This window comes from Cupressus sempervirens, chromosome 6, assembly GCF_028749045.1.
Source record: "Cupressus sempervirens isolate cs-2001-9-10 chromosome 6, ASM2874904v1, whole genome shotgun sequence".
Taxonomy (NCBI): domain Eukaryota; kingdom Viridiplantae; phylum Streptophyta; class Pinopsida; order Cupressales; family Cupressaceae; genus Cupressus; species Cupressus sempervirens.
The window spans coordinates 208,614,404-208,632,505 of NC_143123.1; the positions used below are offsets into that span (position 1 = coordinate 208,614,404).

Sequence of the window (18,102 nt, forward strand, 5' to 3'; positions counted from 1 at the left end):
AAAACCAAGGAGGAATGTCAACATATTAAGAATGCATATATTTTAGAATTTCAAGAGAAAATATAGATGAAGCCTATTGAAGTAAAGGGTTCCATGGAATCCCTTATTGGAAAAGCAATGGAAGTTCAAGAAATGGGTAAAGTTCTTTAGATAAGTGTTGTCTTCAATATTTTAAGCAAAGGGTGTGCCATGATAGACTACCCATCATTGAATACTTTATTACACTTTGCAAAAGTTCATTATTATGTGAGGAGTCACTAGTCAATAAACAATGGATGGGAATGGGCAAGTTTTCTTGTTGAGGTTGAAAAGGAAGATATTAGAGCAAAAATTAAAGAGTTTCATTGAATTATCTTTAGATGAGGTGACAACAATAGACAATACTTCTTGGGTATGCATGCATGTCTATACTGTACACAATTTTTTTTCACCAACCCAATCTACTAATTGTTGTTAAAATGAAAGATAATTCAATAATAGAAAACATATTTGAACTAGTAAAGATTTCCCTAATTGAATATGGAGGTATAGATGAAATAATGATTGCCCAAAAGTTGGTGTGTGTTGGAGTAGATGGAGCTTCATTAATGCAAGACCACAAGAATGGTCTTGTCACAAAGTTAAAAGAATTTATTGCACCTTACATTGTTGGCATGCATTGCATGACTCATAGAATGAATCTATCTTTTGGAATTGTCAACAACTCTCCACAAATATATAGAATTGAAGTTTTAATCAAAGAGATCTATAGGCACTTTTTTCAAAGTCCTAAACAATTAAGGGAATTTCAACAATTTTTTGAGGGCCTAACTAATGTGAGAAAGCCACTTAAGGATAATGATACTAGATAGATCTCTTTGGATGGACCAGCTCATCAAGTTTTTTTTATGAATATCCAACATTTCTTGGTACAATGGAATCAACTTGAGACGATCAGGGTGGTCAATGGAAATATGGTGATCTTCTTGAATGGTTAAGTAATGTAGAGACACTCTTGACATTAGCAGCCATTCTCCTTATGCTGGAGGAAATGTGAAATATAGTGAAGAAGATCCAACAAAGATATATGTATATTTTAGAATATAATACACTTCATACAATGACATGCGTGACTCTTGATAATCTCTATAGAAATTTAGATTCATTTTGTATAGATGAAAAAAATTCAGCATGGATAAGAATCACAGATTTGGATAATCATGATAACTTTTTGAAGATTTATGCAAAGGGGGAATTATGTGCCAATATATAGGGTGTTGAGATACCAATGCACTATTGTGGAAGGCTTGTGTCCATGAGAAAGAAAGAAACCCACACAACAAAAATTAACTATCACAAAGGAAGTGTTTGAATAGATTGTTGAGTCTATAATGAATTCTAGAAAGGATATTTCTTATAATCTTTCCTCAAAAATTAGAGAAATATTTCCTTGACACAAATTTCTTGAATCAATGTGTGTTGATTTTCCCCATTACTAGAATTTAAGAAGTGCTAAAGATTTTTGAGATAAGTTAATGGTTTTAATAGATCAATTTTGCAAAAGAAAAGAAATCAATGGGGTGATTGTAAATGGAGTTTTAGATGAATCTCATTTGAGAGAGCAGTCATGTCATTTTGCCCATACAATGATAGAACAATATGATCTTATACAGAACCCTAGGGAAGAAGGATTAGTAACCAAACTTTGGAAAAATATAGCTCAAAGAAAAGTGTTGTGAGATTCAATATCAGAATTTTTTAAGCTTGTTGAATTATGTTTGACCATGATATTGGGGTTTGTGGAGGATGAGAGAGTTTTTAGTGCTTTGGGATTCCTAAAATCAAAGGTAAGAAATAAACTAGACAAGAACTTGGAAATTTTTTTGAGGCTGTATACATCCAGATATGAAAACAATACTTTTCTTTATGAATGTGCACTGAAATTGTGGATTAAGAAATGCCAAAGAAGAGGTTTGGACAATGTTTCAAACAATGAGATTAGTAACTCTGGTAGTGGTAGCATTGATGTTGAAGTTGAGGATTACTATTAGGATGATGAAGGTATGCCTATCGGAGAAAACATGGAGCATGATGGACTATTTGAACTTGATGCCAAGGAACCAAAGATTCAGATGATGAGATGATGTGGCAAGTTTAGCAGTTATGGTATGATGTGTCAATTATGAATTATTATCTAAATCTAATCATGATTCATCTATCATGCATAATAAGTTATATATCATTTTTTAAATGTTTAATGTCAATTAGATGATGCCATGAGTCATGAATCAAGATTCATTCAAATTCTACCACTACTATTATTTTTAATTTGCATTATTATGCTCATATGATACATTGTTATGGGGTTTATGATTATGAGGTAGATTGAATGCATCTACTAACACTCTGATATAACAATTTTTTTTTAATCTAAACCTAACTTATCATATGTTTCTACCAATTTTTCTAGGTCAATGTGGGTTAGGTTTTGTTCTTCAAACCCTAGGTCCAATAGTCTATCGAATTCATTTTGCATGATAGACAACATTACCTCCTGTGTGTTTCATTTCACAATTGCATTTCTATTTTCATCATAGTTTTCAACACAAACTATTACAAATTATAGAGAAGGGAATACTTGAGGGAACCCCAAGCAGGCAATTCCACTAGTCTATGTTGCAACTTTGTTTACAATGGTCCCTATCACAGTGTTTGATTTAATATATTTTGATTCTTTTTGTGCATCATTCCACTTATCTTCAATTGCATATCTTATTTCCTTAATACTCCTTCCATATATATTAGCATCAAAAATATCATGGAATTCATCAGTAAAAATTGGTGTTTTTAACAAGTTTGTACATGTCAAAAACTAGTTTCTGGGTCCCCTGTAATTTCTTTTGGGTTGCAATTTCACTACCAATGCAACTTCTTTTGTATGTTTTCATCATTTTTGAAAATTTTATAGAACTATACAAAAACACAAATTACAATTTACAGACATGGATAACATCTAAACCCTAAATTGTATTTGTAATTTTTAACTTTTCAAGTTACCTAGCTGCTAAAAAGTAAACAATTTAGGCTTACAATGCATGATAAATTGGAAATTAAACCCTAAATTTTATAGCTGATATTGGTTACTAAAATATCAGTAAAAAATGTGTTTAGGAATCAGGATCTTAGTTCTTACCCACAAAGTTGAAATTGTAATTGATAACTATTTTTTGTGATGTTGTGAGTTGTCAAAGAAGACTAGATTTCTAATGCTCATATCTCCATTTCTTTTATTAAATCTTGATCCTTGATAATTTGTGGACACAATAAAAATCCAAGTTTGAATAATGAAAACTAAACCTTACAATATGCACAAAAGCAAATTACTCAAGCATGTGTTTGATATTAATTCTAAGGTACATTGTATAGTGGACAACTGGTATTATAATTATTTGTGAAACCATAAATGTATGATGTTAGTATAATTTAGGATTAACTCTAATAGTCATTACTAATTTATGAAGACTTCTTTCTAAAGACTTCTTTTTGAAGGAAATTTTGAAAAAAAATTGAAGGTAGCCAAATTTGGCCTGAAATAAATCTCAAGTCATCGATCTTTGATGCTCCAATGATGTTAGTTGTCGATCTTTATATGTCCTGTTACCACACAATGGTCTATGTCAATTCCATGTATCTTCTTTCTGACCTGATTCATGTACAACACATGTCTTCTTTTGGTGACATTTAAGAAAGCAAGACTACTCTAGTCAAAATTGGCTTGAAATACAACTAGGGCCATTCGATCTTTGTTGATCAAACAATGTGTATTACTGTAAAGGATGTGAATGCTAAAATAGATGTTATTCAAGTATGCCACATGTCCTCTTCCCATGGAATATGTGAATACAAGTCGACTATTGCTGAAATTGGCCTAAAATTCATTTGGAGTCATTGATCTAAGTTGATCGAATGGTTATCAGCTTGATTCTCTATCTCATGTGTTAGTATGATATCCATCGTCCATGTCAAAATGATTATCAAATAGTCACTGATATTACATGTATGCCACATGTCTTCTCTCCAAGAGTGATTTGGGAAAACGAGTTGAGTGTTGCCCAAATCAGCCCAAAATACACCTGAAGCCATTGATCCTTGCTCATCCAGTAGTAATGGTGGCATCCCCTTTATTATATTAACACTTGTATCATCGTATTAAATTATAATTATAATATTAATTATTATTATATTATAATAAAATAAGATTCTATTAACACTTGTGCATTTGTGCAATGTGCATTGAATTTCAAACTAAACCATTTACATTTAAAAAATATTTATCTTATTTTATGCTTTTGAAGATGGTTCACATATAATTAACTTTAAGGACCTAATACGGTATAGTTAAATTATTCTAATTCATATAGCATACTTAAATTTTCAATTAAAATTAAAGTTTTAATTAAAAAGTAATTACAATATGAATAGTTGAGCATTCTTATATAACATATTTATTAGTTATTATAGACTAGAGATGACACGTGTCTTTTTTTTGGTTGCATTTATAAAACTAGTTGAGCGTACCCCACATTTTCCTGAAAAGAATCTATGCTCATTGATCTAACTTGATCAAATGGTGCTACCATGCACATAGCAATTTTACACTTGATCATGTTTTCCATGTGTCTTCTTTCTGGGGCTTTTGGAAAAGCTAGTTAGCTATTGCCGAATTTAGCCCGAAAATCATATGAAGTCGTTGATCTTTGTTGATCCAATGGTCATCATGTTATGACCTTTTAACTTTATAGTATTAGTAACATGGTTCTTAAATATTAGAATATTTCTAATTTTAAAAATGAAATAGATTTTCAATGATACTTTAAATTTGATTGTAAAATAATTCTATTCAATGGAGAGTTAAATCTGATTATAAAAGTAACTATCGATTAAATTGATTGTTAAATGTGAAACCTCAATAAGTTCATTTTAATTCAATGTTAAATGGTATATTTTGTTTCTTAAAAATTTAATAGAAAAATTGGAAAATGACAAAATATTGCATAAGTAAGCATAACAATGAAATATAATTTTATATGGAACTCTAGAAATTTCATTGATATTCATTGTCACTTGAAAATTACAATCTGAAGTAGAGTCTAGAGACTCTAGAGGCATGTACATTTATTGTAATTTGATAAAACAAAATGGAAAGTGAGACCAACTTTAGGGGAAAACCCTAGTACTACTGTACTAGTCATTGTAGAAAGCACAAGACTGGACTAAGGTTGTGCATTCTTCTAGCCATGGGTTGTCTTGTGCCACTTTGTTTAGGTTATACTATTTTTGGAGAAAATCCAAGCCAATTCATGCCCATTTCTTATGGTGCTTCAACTTCTCAACAATCAAGCCCAATAGAAATAGTTGCAGGGCCACATTCTAGCCAGGTTCCAAAAGCTTATGGATTTCACCCACCCAAGGGATCCCTACCCTAATTCTCATGAGCAACAATATCAATGTCACCACCCAAGTATTTTTCTTTAAATGTCTTCCTCAAGAGCAACAAAATGTTGACCCTTGCTTCTTCGAGGTCAAGTAGAGAGGTTAGAAAATGGGATGTAATGTCAATTTTGACATGATACCTATCCTTATTCTCCAAAAATTGATGCCTCAAAACCATTTTCATCGCATGAATAATTAAGTTCACAAAAGTAGCTATAGCAGGAACAACCTCATTGTAGATTGACAAGAGGTTTTCATCAGGGACTTCACTTAAAAAGGCCTTCTGTTCCTCTTCCAATTCACATGTCAAGTGAATTAGAGTGGCCATCTTGACTAAAAAGCAAGGCCTACCACTCTACTAGACAACTACCAAGTAAACTAGACCTAAATTGAATGAGCACTAAAAATATATACCTATTACCAAACTATTGACTACCAAAAATGAGATGAGAAATGATGAAAGAAGCAACTCAATTGCCTATAAATAAGTCGAGTGGCTGAGAAATGGTACCAAATACCTACATATTTGTCCATCTAGGTTCTAGTTCATTTTCTTTAAATTATTAAATCTGCACAAATCTTCAACATAAATGTGAATTCGTGCCAAAAAGGTTGTTATGTGTACAAAGTCGATGAAAGAGGGAATGCCACTAACAGTGATAAAGACATATATGTACTATCCATTACAAGTGGTATAGGCTGGAAGGAAACGTATCACCATTCTGGAGACTTGAACAAGGTTGAGGCTTTATTCTAGATGTTTGGCTTGAAATAAACCTTCAACTATTGATATATTATCATCCAACAGACGATATTTTGTAAATGGATGTTTCCTGTTACACACATATGTTGGAGCTATGAAATGATATTAGAACCATTTCCAAAAAATCCATTACTACATACATCAATTCCTGGTCACATGCGGCATGTGTAGTATGTATTGTATACTACTACTAACCAGTAAGTACTTACTAGAAAGTGAAATTATGATTCACACAAATTTAGAAAGTAAATTTACGATTATTGTAAAATAACTAGAGCCCAAAAAAGACACCATGCCCATTGAAATATCAAATGTCAACAAAAAGGGTTTTACTTTACATCTGCTTACATTTCATCTTATATATATATATATATATATATATATATATATATATATATATATATATATATATATATATATATATATATATATATATATATATATATATATATATATATATATATATATATATATATATATATATATATATATATATATATATATATATATATATATATATATATATATATATATATATATATATATATATATATATATATATATATATATATATATATATATATATATATTGTAGTATATCAATAATGATTGTGGTTTCCCTCAAAAAGGGAAGTGACAAAGATTTAAACCATTACGTTTCAAAATCATACACTTTTGATAATATGTTTTAAAAAATAAATTGATGATCCTTCGTGTAACACTTCTTTTATCTTTCGAAACATCCCAAAAGCATTAAAGTTTTAGTTTTGTTGTTCCACCACATGTAAAATCTAATCTTCAAAATTAGTACGGTCGAGACCCATTTCAACAAACATGACTTGGAGGTTTGCCTTTTCCATCTCCTTTTTGAGCTCTTTAATGGCATCCCTAGGATTAGTAGAGAAAACTTGAGAAGCTGTAATAAGCCTAGTAGTGAGATCTCTTTTTTTCCCTCATCCTCCTCCACAGACAAATCTAGGTTGACAATAGGACTTGGATTTTCATTCGACGATCCCTCTTCCACAAATAGTCCCATTTTTGGCAACCAACTACTTTTCTGATAATGGAAACCATTGGGCAGATGTCTGTAGTTTAAAGAATTTTTTTAAAATAGATTTCACTATGCCATAAATGAAATAGGACATTCCACATATGTGTCATCCAGCCACATTCACCAACGCATTATATATGTCGTTTCAATAGAAAGGAAAAATTTCCTAATCAAATATATATTTTTTCCAATAAACGAGAAAAACATATTTTTCCAACATATATATTTTTTAAACAAATGAAAAAAATTGCCTAATGTGATATATATATTTTTCCAATGAATTGGAAAAATCACCATGTACAATATATACCCTTTATATCAAAAAGGGCAAAATTGACTCAATTTTATGAAATTTTATAATGGTCAAAGAAAATTCGAATCTAACATTAAGCTTTTCATGACATCGGAAAAAATTCACTAATAGATATTAATTTTTCTAGAAAAAGTAATGCTAGATTCACCATGAATTTATATATTTTTCAAGGAGGGGGTTTCTTAAAGTTATCCTTGGATGTACTACTTATGAGAAACATGACTTCATATTTAAAGTATAAAATTATGGAGTTGGGAGTACAAAAAATTGATGAGACACTAAATAAACTCTTGGAGAATGGAATAATGACAAGGGAATGAGAACATATTGTAAATAGCACATTGCACCATGCAGTAGACATTCCCGACTTCTTTCAAGAAGAGTGAGTGAGACTCATAATAAGAAGAGTACACAAAGAATTCATGTGGCTCGACAGACCCTAAAAAATCATAAAGAAATTTATTTAGAAGGTAATAGGGTTTAACGACGCTCAATCAAAGATAAACACTTGAAAGGTCATACTTGATGAAGTTTCTAGAATGACCAAAGTAAGGATGGAAGGTCATTAGCCATAGATGATATACTAGATCCTTAGATGAGATTTGCAACTAAGGAAATTGCATACTAACTTTATTTTTCTAGCAATACAAACAACATGCCCTATAGAGTGGTGCACAAAGAGTATCAAATCATTCACAACAAAGCCTCACTTGACCTAAGTGAATAGTTGTATGAGTAATTAATGATGAACCTAGAAAAGACAAAGGAAAATCACAAGGTACAAGAGAGAGGTACCTAAGTTGAATAAAGAGAACTTCCCAACATGACAACACTTGATGAGATTGCATCTTTTTGGAGATGGAGATTTTTCACTGTACTACTTGGACAATGAATACATTGAGGTTCCTAGAGCCATGACAATTGAACAAATAAAAAAGAAATAAGAGCATAACCAAATGATGATATATCTGGCATCTTCCTTGAGTTATGTTGAATTTGATGATGTGAAGGAATGACCTACTGCAAAAAAAATGTGGGATAAGTTGGCTCAAATCCATGGAGATGACAAAAATTTGTTGAAGGCTAAGGTAAAGAGTTTTAGAGGCAAGTTTGATGACATGAGAATGAAAAGAGAAATAGTTGCACAATATTGTGGCTAAATTTAGGAGGTTGTGAATGCTAAAAGAGGAGTTGGAGGAGACATAGTTGATGAGACTATGATAAGAAAGGTACTCCCTATCTATGTAATTAGAGTATCTGCTATACAAGAACTAAGATGTAAACCTACTAACTATCACTGTATTTGAATTTTCAAATTTTGATAACTATACATCTTCTAGTGTTGAGTGCACTTTTAGGTCTCAACTAACTCTTGATGAAGAAAAATAATAAGAATGTAGGCAATGAGAGTGAATCAAATGATGATCTTGAAGCATTATTAGCAAGAAGGCTACCAAGAGTAAAATACAAATATAAAGGTAAATTTCTTATAATCTATTTTACATGTAACAAAGTTGGTCATATTGCTACAAGATGTCCTGATAGAGATGAGAAGGAGGAAAGGAAAGACACCAAATACTAATAAAATGAGATAATAAAGACTACAAGGAGAAAGGTACAAAGTATTATTACATTGCAGTAGAAGATGATTTTGATGAAAATGATGAAGACATTGTTAATGTTGCAATGGAAGATGAGAAAATTTCTTTAAATTCTCATGTGAATAAGAATGAAAGATGGATAATTGATAGTGGCTACTCACATCATATGACTAGTGATACAAGTAAGTTAAAAAATATAGAACATTATAATGAAAGTAGTATTAAGTTTGGAAATGATGCATCATGTTATGTAAAAGGTAAGGATCAATTATATTAAATGGAAAGCTTAGATTTGACAATGCATAATGGGTTGATGATTTGAAATATGATCTATTGAGTGTAGCAAATTTGAATAGTTCAAGTTGCCAAGTTTAATTCCAAAACAAGAAGGAAAAGATCTATGATGCTACTGGTGAACTCATTGGAAGTGGAGAAAAAACAAGAGGTAATTATATGTTCTATCTAGACCTAAGAAAGATACACATTTTTTTTTCACAATTTAAAGATATTTGGTTATGGCATAAGAGGATATGTCATGTGAGCTTTGATAATTTGGTAAGCATTAGTAAGATGAAAAGAGTAAGAGGGTTACCAAGATTGAGAAAACCTGATAAGGTGATGTGAAAATAATGTCAAATGGGAAAAATGAAAAAATCTAGTTTCAAGAGCAAGAACTATTGTTCTAATAATGTTTTGGAGTTGGTTCATAATAATTTATATGGTCCTATTGGAGTACAAAGATATTATGGTGACAAGTACTCTATTCTATTTGTTAACTATTTCTCTAGAATGATGACTATGATGTTTCTAAAAAGAAAAATTGAATGCTTTTCATTTAAGTGGTATTTGACAAGAGTTCAGAAGGAAACATGAAAGAGTTTGAAATGCTTCAGATTAGATAGAGGAGGTGAATTCATATAAGATGAGTTCAATATATTCTATGATGACAAAGGAATCAAGAGATAAATGTCTACACCAATGACTCCACCACATAATGAGATTGTTGAAAGGAGAAATAAATCAATCATGGGCTATGCAAGGACATTGATGATGGAAAAGAGTATTTCAAAAAAGTATTGGAGAGAAGCTCTAAATAGTGTAGCTTATACACTAAACTAAGTTCAAGTCAAGAAAGGTACAAACAAAACTCCTTTTAAAGTTTGGTATAGCTATCCACCTAATGCCAATTATTTCAAAGTCTTTGGACAAAAGTGTTACACATTGAAAGATTCAAGGAAGGGAAAACTTGATGCAAAAAGTGATGAAGGTGTATTTCTAGAATATTCTACTAAGAGAAGGACATACAAGTGTTTGAACTCTAACACTAAAAAAATTGTGGAAAGTGTAAATGTTAGAGTTAATGAGTTTGCATAAAAGAATGAAGAAGAATGCAAGAAAGAACCTAAAGATTATAGAAAATTTATCTACATCTATGAAGGAGAACCTAGTACACTACCTAGACCAAAGAAAGAGGTTGTCGAGCATTAGCAGCTAGGCATTGTCGATCATCAACATGTCACCGAGCATTAAGTTGTAGGAGTCAATTCATAAAGAGAAAAGCCCAAATATCAGAGAGAGGAGGTCAAACACTAGATAGGCAATGTTGAGTTACAACTAGAGATGGTTGAAGAAGATTAACAAGCTTGACCAAGTGAAATTTCACAAGAAGATAGAAGATCCAAACTTGTCTTAGAGAAATATGTGAGAAGACACCATCCACTAGACCAAATCATTGGATACAAAGATTCATGATTCATGACAAGAAGTAAGTTGAAGAATGATACTTTTTTACTATATGAGTTTGAACCTAAATTAGTTAAATATTCTTTGGAGAATGAAGATTAGATTGAAGAAATGAATGAAGAAATTGATCACATAGAGAAGAACACGACATGGAAATTGGTACTTAGACCAAAAGACAAGAATGTGATTGGAACCAAGTGGGTATTGAGAAACAAGTTGAATGAGAAAGGTGAAGTCACTAGGAAAAAAGAAAGGCTAGTTTGTAAGGGATATGCACAAGAGGAAGGAGTTGACTATAGGGAGACATTTTCCCTACTTTCAAGGTTGGAAGGAGTGAGAAATTTCCTTGCATATGTTGCTTACAAAGCATTCAAAATATACCAAATGGATGTCCAATCTATATTTCTTGGTGGAATCTTGGAAGAAGAAGTATATGTTAAACAACCTAAAGGATATTTTGATCCAAGCAAGAAGAGAATGGTATGTAAATTGCATAAAGCATTATATGGTTTGAAGCAATCCCCTGTAGCATGGTATGAAAGGTTATATACTTATTTAGTGAAAATTAGTTTTGAAAGATGTAATGACAATATAATTCTCTACTAAAAAGAAATTAAAAAGTAAATTGTTAGGATTCACACTAGAAAAAAATGATATCATAATTGGAGGACATGACTTGTTGTGCAAATACTTTGCTAATAAGATGAAGAAAGAATTTGAGATGTCAATATTTGGAGATATTAAATTACTTGTTGGTTTGAAATTTTATTAAATGAAGAAAGGTATTTACATTACTCAATCAAAGCATGTCATGGAGATTGAAGACCTTTGGAATAAAAGATTAAAGATCACTTGGAACACCTATGGTGACTGGACATAAATTTTCAAAGAATTGTGCTTCTGCTAAAGTGAATTTGACAATGTATAGCTCAATGATTGGTAAGTTGCAATATGTTGTTTTGTTGCCCAGATATCAAAATTTGCCTCAATCCTCACCTTTCTAAGCTATGGTTCTTTTCAAAATAAACCCCATTTTAAACATTAAAATGGTCACTTTCCCTTAGATTTTTTGAGACATTCCACCCTTCAAGTATTTTTGGCTTGTTTCTAGCTCTGTCCAACACTTCAAATTTTTAAAATATGGTTCTCAAGTCAAAAATTCTTGTAGGTTAACGATAGGAACCAAAATACATATGTTTAGCTTGATCATTAACTATTAACCATTAACCTCTAAAAAGGTTAAGATCAATTTCCAAAATATGTATTTCACTTCAAAATCTTAACCATTAACCTCTTTATCAAAAGGTTAAGATAATTTTGCAAAATTAACCTTTTCAAAAAGGTTAAGGTTTGGGGGTGAACACACATATTTTGAACCAAATCATTAACCATTAACCTTTTTAAAAAAGAGGTTAACGTTTAAATTTGAAATATGTGTTTCTAAGATGGTTATTAACCTCTTTGTTCAAAAGATGAATGATTCTATATATGGTTCAAATTGAGTAAATTAATATTGGCAAAGTCTACATCAGGCTATCACAAAGTGTTAGAAGAAAATCGATAGCTTTATAATCAAGCGTAGGATTTGAAAGGAAGCATAAGGGTATATTGCTAAGTGAGGCTATTCTTGCTTGGTCAAGTGCATAGTCAAAGTATAGTGGATTATATTGGAGAGGATGGTAACCTCACGATTATAAATCCTACAAAGCAAGGAAAGGATCCATGCAGAACAATTGCATTCAAAAAAGTATTTAAATTAGCTTAAACTCAAGAGGAATTTTTTTTGGATACCCAACCATTGATCAGATATGTTCTATATTGTTACAATGTTTGCATATTTACATATGGACAAGCAAGTTTTGGAAAGACATACACAATGGCTGGTCCTAAGGTGGTCACAAAGGAGAATTGGGGTGTGAACTACCAAGCTCTAAATGACTTATTCCATATTTCAGAACTAACAAAGGATGTATTCACTTATGACGTTGTCATTCAAATGATTGAAATATATAATGAACAAGTCTAAGATCTTCTTACTTCTAACAGCTTAATAAGAAATTAGATATTCACAATAATCCCCAACAAATGGACTCAATACTCCAAATGCAAATCCAATACCTGTTGCATCTACACCTGTTGTGATTGAGTTAATGAACCTTGGGAACAAGAATCATGTTGTAAGGGAAACAACTTTGAATGATTGCAATAGCCATTCTCATAATGTGTTAACATTCCATCTTACCTCTAGAACAATTCTTTGCAAATGACTTCATCTGGTGGACCTTTCCAGAAGTGAGAAAGTTGATAAATCTGAGGCCACGTGATAAAGATTAAAAGAAGCACAACATATCAATAAATATTTATTATCATTAGAAGATGTGATTTCTACTCTTGCATAAAAGAACTCACATGTTCCTTATTAAAATAACAAAATCACATAGCTCTTTCAGGACTAGCTAGGTGGGCAGGCAAAAACTCTCACGTTGTGCACATAAGTCATGAAGTAGAGCATGGAATTGTTAACAGTTGGGATGATATGGAGGAAATCTAGAACTATAATTTTAAGAATGAGCTTCATGTTTCTCCTAAGGATTATCAATTCTTCTCATAGACCTCCTTTGAATTTGAAAGTGAAAAGAGAGAAGATGAGTCAACTCATATTTGAGGTCTTTAACACCCTCGCTATGTATGTTGTTGTCCAAGCCATGCTCTCTCTTTATGCCAATGGAAGAACTATAAGTATTATTTTTGACTCTCAAGATGGGGTAACTAATGTTGTTCCCATTTATGAAGGCTATGTTATGCCACATGCAATATATAGAATGGACTGAACAAAGTCCCTTTACAAGATCCTTACTAAGAGAGGCTACTCATTCACCACTATGATAGAATGAGAAATTGAGAGACATCAAGGAAAATTTGGGATATGTTGCAATGGATTATGAAGAGGAGATGGAACTATTAGGAAGCAAAGGAACATTAGGAAAAGTTATGAGCTTCTAGATGGTTAGGTAATCATAATTGGTAATGAAAGGTTCAAATACATGAGACTAATTTTTCTTCCATTATGAAATGTGATGTGGACACTAGAAAGGACTTGTATGGAAACATTATTCTCAGTGGAGGTTCCACCATGTTTCTTGGTATTGTTGATCGAATGAGTAAAGAAATCATAGCTTTCCTCTGAATAGCATGAAAATTAAGGTGGTTGCCCCTCCTAAGAGAAAATAAAGTACCTAGATTAGAGGCTTGATTCTCACTTCACTCAACACTTTCCAATAGATGTGGGTAACACATGCTGAATATGAGTTTGGCCCTTCAATTGTTTTTAGGAAATGCTTCTAGGAAATCTTTGTTTTGGAATTCTTTACTCCTTTTTGTTGTTTGATGAGAAAATATTTTTCTTTCTCCAATTTAGTGAGTTTATAAATGAGGATATAGGTTAATTTTGTAGAGGTTAATTAACCTCACCCAAATTACGTATTTAGGAAGTAGTTATTAATCATGAAAGGGTAGTTCTTAACCTCCATCTCTATATAAGGAATCATCTTATCTTTTTTGGGGGACCTTTTGGACTTGGCAAAAAGGGAACACCATGCTAAAATTTTGATTACAAGACAATATTTGGAAAATGTGTACAAGTTTTGTCTTTGTAATAAAAAAATTCCTCATAGGTTCTTGGTGCAAGAAAATAAATGAATGTGCAATTTGAGTTCTCTTCTTCTAAATCTAAATTGTTAGAAATGATCATTCTCTTTGTAGTGAACATTCTCATGGTATTGTGTAGATCTTTGTGAATCTTTGGATCAACATTGTACTAATAATAGTTCTCAAGCATAGATATTGATTGTTATTATTAGCAAATATAAGTTAGTCCAGGAAATCTTTGGAGTCATGTGGTACATTTGTCATCAATGGCTTTCTATTTATCTTTTAAATTTTGATTTCATCTCTGTTTGAAAAAATTCAAAATTTATATCATATGAGGGAGCTACCCCTCTAAATGCAAAGGAAGGCTACATATCAAGGGCCTATCCAACTATTGTGAATAGTTTGTCACATACACTTCGTTGGGCCATTTTCAAGTGACAAATCTATTTACCAACATGTTCATAGTAGACTTGAAATTGCATTAGTAGTTGGTATTGTTGCTATATTTTCTACTAATCCTAGAGAGAATCACATTATGGTCATGAAAAGGATATTAAGATATCCGAAAGGAATAGAAGACTATGCATTATGGTATAAGAAGAATGACAAGTTTAAGCTAAAAGTCTACACAGATGCTGATTAGGCTAGAAACATTAATGATATAAAGATTACAAGTGGAGGAGCTTTCTTTCTAGGTAGGAGATTGATTTCATGGACAAGTAAGAAGAAAAATTATATTTATCAATCCACAACAGAGGTTTCCAACCAATTGTTCAAATATTGTGTGGATCAAGCAATTTTGAAAGGTATGATGGAGGAGATCATTGAACATGTTGTGAGACATTGTGATAACACAAGTGCTATAAACGTATCTAAGAATCCTATGATGCACACAGAGAAATAAAACATTGCAATCAAGTATCATTATTTGAGAGAGTTAATACAAGACAAAGAAGTGTGATTGGAATACATGAACACAAAGGAGTAGATAGCTGATATATTCACTACAATAGTACCTACAGATGATTTTGAGTATTTGAGAGGTAAGGTAGGGGTCATTCCCCTATCTAAAGAAAAATAAGAGGAGATGCAACATTGCATCAATTGATATGATCATAAAATCTTACACATTGATGCAGGAAATAATACTTTAGGAGTTTCCAAAAGCTATGAAAAGATGGAAAAAATTATGAGAAGATGAGGCTTCAAGGAGTCAATATAAAGATGAAAGAGGAAGTGATTATTTAAAACTAGTTAGTAAGTGACAAAAAGAGGATGATGTGTATAGAATGTATGATGTCTCTGGCATTGTTTTCAAAGAGGGAGAGATCTACTATGGTTACCATCCAATATCCAAAGAGGGAGATGTATGATGGTTAAGGGAGTGATGTTGTATTACCAGAAGAGATGTCAAAGAGGGAGCCAATATAGCTAATAATACAATTGGCATGCATAGATGAGAATCAAAATAAAACTACGAATATTAATAAAGATCTAATACAAAATATAGAAGGAGTTGATAATGAAAAAAATGAGAAAGTATTTTGCATTTGTATGGTAACTTGAGGTGTTGCCATTAATGCCAAATAGGGAGATTGTTGGAAACTACAATTGTAAAAATTGTTATGTTTTCATTGATGTCAAACCTCACTGGTAATACATTTACTAATAATGTAGAGATCCATATCTATTGATTGATGAAGAGGTTTTGAAAATAGAGATAACTAGATGAGCTAGTGAGGTTGTTGAGAAAAGAAGAGTTGAGTATGATATAATTGCAATGGGCACTTGATTAGATAGTTTTTGACAAGATAATGTGTTGTTTAATCATCATATGAAGTGGAGAAGATAGTTGTGTTGGAGTGTAGAAGAGTAGAGTTGAAACAAGTTGATAGGCATAACATTATCGAGTATCTGTTTTACTAGGCTAATGAATCAAAAGATTAAGGAACTTAAGAGATATTCAAGCAAACAATATTAGCCAAGTAATAGTTATGGCTAAGCAAGATAAAGAATAAAATGATAGTAGAAACTGAGAATAGAGGAAATTGAGTAATCCAATGATGACTAAGAAAAAGAACACAATGATGATTGAGTGACAACAAAATAATAGTTTGTAGAAGAATTGAGATTTGAGTCTGACATAGTTGAGTTTTTGGATTGGTAAAAAAGTGTAGATGATAAGGATTGATAAGCTAGCATATTTAATGAAAGAGTTGAGTTTGTTAAGAGATCAAACAAGGATTTGAAGAGACACTTCTAGAAATTTCATGAAAGGAGAAGGACAAAATGATGGACATATTCATTGAATCTGATCAAACCCTAAGATCTATACTAATTTTAAAGTAGCAAAAGATTAAAGCTGCCTATTTAAGGAGGACAAGGGATGTTTTCTAAGGTTGGTTCATTTTTAATTGGAAAATTTAAGGAGAACCTATAAAGAGAAGAGTAGTAGAGGTAAAGTGGAAGATTGGTGAAGTGTGATTGCTTGAAGGGTTACCAAGAAGATCAAAGATGAGTAACATAATGAAGTCTAGTCAATGAACCAAAAAATGAGCCGAATAGAGATTTGAATTTGCAAAGTGAGTTGTATATTAACACATCAAACCTAGCTATTAATTCTAACCACTGTGGTAATCAAAATCCTTTAATCAAGGTTGAGCTAACAATCATTTGTAAATCCTTCAATCTAGGTGACATTCTAATGGAATGATCCAAAGTACTCTAACAAGGTCACTCCTAACAAGGTGATTAAATCCTTTAACATGGTTACACCCATTAATGTGTTTTTTAACCTTTAATAGGTTTGGCTCTTAACTGATATCACTTTAGAAGAGTAAAATAGTGGTAGCATGTTACTTGGTGGTTTTTCCAAATTGGGTTTCCATGTTAAATTGTGGTGTCTTATATGTGTGAATGTTATTTTCATGATGCATACTATTAATAGTAGTTTATTTCTATTAGTTAGCATATATAGAAAAAAGAGTTAATTGATGAATGAATAAGTTCATTTTTTGATTAGTTGTTATATTGGCTGAGTAAGTTTATGAGATTGAATAAGTTGTTTGAAGTTGTTAAAAGATGAATCATTACATCTTGACTGGAGGATAATTGATTCAACCCTCACTCTCAGGTATTCTAAATATTTTAATAGATGTATATGATTCTTGGTGTAATAAAGATGACTTATTTAAGGGACACTTTAATAGATTTAGGGAAGCAATGTAGAGAAGGGAATATATCCTTTACTCTAGAAGAGGTGTATAAGATGAGTTGTATTTTGTAGCATGGACAGATACTTGCATGATATAGACTGTGAAGCCTATAACACACTAGATGAAAACATTTTAGTATGAGTTGATAGTGCAAGAGGCCAGACCCTACATCGAACTACTATTATTAATACCTATAAACACCAACATGATGAGGATACATACAGTCACTAGGATTGAGAAGGATAAGATTAAGATCAAAAAAGAAGAAAGGAAGAAAATAAAAATGAGACATG

At 31.5% G+C, this 18,102-nt stretch overlaps 1 pseudogene; it reads left to right on the plus strand.

Moving 5' to 3' along the window:
* Nucleotides 1-13,627: 13,627 nt before the first annotated feature.
* LOC149551982 (actin-2 pseudogene) lies at nucleotides 13,628-14,288 on the plus strand (annotated as a pseudogene).
* The last annotated feature ends 3,814 nt before the right edge of the window (nucleotides 14,289-18,102 follow it).